Source organism: Wolffia australiana, chromosome 2, assembly GCF_029677425.1.
Source record: "Wolffia australiana isolate 7733 chromosome 2, ASM2967742v1".
Taxonomy (NCBI): domain Eukaryota; kingdom Viridiplantae; phylum Streptophyta; class Magnoliopsida; order Alismatales; family Araceae; genus Wolffia; species Wolffia australiana.
Genome location: NC_135836.1, coordinates 23,105,993 through 23,108,738, shown reverse-complemented (window position 1 = coordinate 23,108,738; position 2,746 = coordinate 23,105,993). Strand labels below are relative to the sequence as shown.

Genomic DNA, 2,746 nt, shown 5'->3' with positions numbered 1-2,746 from the left:
CGCGCAGCACTGAGTGCTGCTCACGCGTAGCGCTGGGCACCGCTACGTGCAGCGCCAGGCGCTGCTCACGCAGCCCTAGGCATTGCTCATGCGCAGCGCCAAGTGCCGCTCACAAGCAGCGCCGGGCACCGCTGCGCGCAACGCGCAGCCGCGCGCCGCTGCACGTAGCGCATGGCGCGCGCCTCAAATAGAACTGGACTTAGACTAAGTCCAGATCTATCTGAGATAATAATTCAACTTATTGAATTATTAAATATTTTAAGATGATTAAATCTTTGTTCTTACTTTAAAAATTGAAATCTTAAAAATCTTAAAATAACTATTGATTGAATTGAAAAAAAAATTGAGCTGAAATACCTGCTCCTTGTGGTTCGACCCTTACTTACCCCAGGTTAGTGAGGTAATTTTATTTATTGAATAATGTCAAATCCTCACACGTTGATAAGATAAGCAAAGTCTAAAATCATTATTAAATACACCAAATTTTTGGATTATCAAATGGCGCCGTTGCCGGGGAGCACGGTTAATCGGTGAAAATTATTTCTGTTCAATTATTTCTGTTTATTTTTCTTATAGGCTGAAGGATTAAAAGCCCTCAGCGCATTATATTTCTAACGTCTTGGTTTGAGATTTATGGTAGTAACAAGGTCTAAAGCTTGTGGAAGGATAGAAGAAGAGGTGACTAAACCAGGTACTCATTTCCAGATTCATCAATCACAAAGCATGATCAAGAGAAGCAAAGCATGGCAAAACAAGGACATCCTCATCAGATAGAAGGAGAACGATGCTTGATAGGTCAACACCATCAGGGAGCATAAGGCAAACTGACATAAATATAAATGTTGGAGAAGGAGTCATGTTCAGGTATGACAATGCTTTAATAAATTCCCTACCAGAATTCAATGGTCATGCTTCACAAAATCCTTTAGAATTTTTAGATGTCTTTCATATTAGATGTTCTTCTCAAAATGTACCAGGTCTATCCACTGAAGCTTTAAAAATGAAATACTTTCCATTAACTTTAAAAGACAAAGCTTTTGCATGGTATCGAAATTTAGGCATTACATTTAGATCTTGGGAAGAAATGCAAAATAAGTTTTTACAAAAAAATTATCCTATTTCCAAAAAAAATTTTTACAGAAGAGAAATTTATAATTTTCATTATCAAGAAAACGAGGCATGGGAAAGATTTAACGATTTAATTAGAAAGTGTCCTCATCATGGTATTGAAAGTTGTCAATTAGCTCAAATATTTTATCAATCATTGTTGGATTTTATGAAAAATAAAGTAAACCTAGCTACTAGGGGAAATTTTTACACTACTTATGAAGATGAAGTTTTTGATATGTTAGAGAGAGTAGCAGAAACTGACTTGCAGGAAATAGGAGCAAACCACAATGGAAGGAACTCACAGCCAAAGAGAGGAGGTTCTTTACAGGTCAACACCAAAGAATCCGAATTACATGCAAGAATCAAGGAGTCCAACCGGAAACTAGAAGAGCTAACCTCAACCTTAAAAAATGCTTTTCTAAATAATTCTCCTATTGTTAAAACTAAAATCTGTTCTCTCTGTTTCAGCAAGGATCATGAAGATGGAGCTTGTCAAACCATAGAAGAAGAGTTCAATGCATTCAATCAACAACAACCTTCTTGGGCTGGACAGAAGAGAAACAACTTTAATGTAGAAAGCTTCAACCAAGGAAATAAACCGCAATTTCAACCAAAACTCCAGTTTCAGAATCTACCTCAAAAACCCTATCAGGTTCAATCACAACCCCTTCAGGATTTTTCTTCACTAACTCCTGTGATTTCAGATATGATAGAAAAACATAATCAAAAGCTTAGAACAGAGATGGAAATGCGGATGCAAATGATGATGGACTTCCAGACCAAGCAAATGTTAGAATCTCAAGAGCAAACCAGAAGATTGCTAGAGAGCCTCAGAATGGGATCACTTGAACATAGAGGTAAGGGAGTTGACTATAACTCCCAAGAAGGTCGATTTCCAACTCAACCTAGTATCAATCCATGTAATTTATTTCATATATAAGAGTATTTTCATGAAGTAGAGAATCATGAGGATCTTGAAACTCTAGCAATTTCAAGACTGAGAAATGGAAAAGAACTTCCAGATCCTCATGTGTCTTTAAAAAAATCTCGAAATGAAAATGAGTATGAGGATGAAGATAAGGAGCTTTCTCACAAGAAAGAACCTTTACCTTCAACTCATGCTCAAGACATTCCTTATCCCTCTGCTCTAAACATAAAGAAGCCAGTTTGTGAGTATGAAACTAGGCTTTTAGGAAATTTTAAGCAAGCCACCATGTCAGTAGCTGTAGAAGATATGATTAAGTGTGCTCCCTCATTAAAAAAGTATCTTAAGGATTCATGTACTAGTGGAAAGCCTAGGAAGGTAGTGAAATTATCTGAAAATGCTTCTAGTATTTTGAATTCTATTCCTATAAAAATGAGAGACCCAGGAGCTCCATTTATTACTTGTGAGATAGGAGGAAAAATATTTTCTAGAGTTTTATTAGATACTGGAGCAAGTATTAGTATTATCCCTACAGCCTTGTATGAAAAATACAGATTTTGAGAATTAGAGGAAATTAGTATGGATCTATTACTGGCTGATGGAACAGTTAGACAACCTGAGGGCAAATTGATAGATGTCATGATTAATGTGAAGAATTGTGAAATTCCTGTAGATTTCATTTTTACAGATGTGAAAGTGAAAGGAGATATC

At 36.6% G+C, this 2,746-nt stretch overlaps 1 pseudogene; it reads right to left on the bottom strand.

Annotated features, from left to right (window-relative positions):
* Positions 1-1,136: 1,136 nt before the first annotated feature.
* Positions 1,137-1,225, bottom strand: LOC144700325 (small nucleolar RNA R71; annotated as a pseudogene).
* Positions 1,226-2,746: the final 1,521 nt, after the last annotated feature.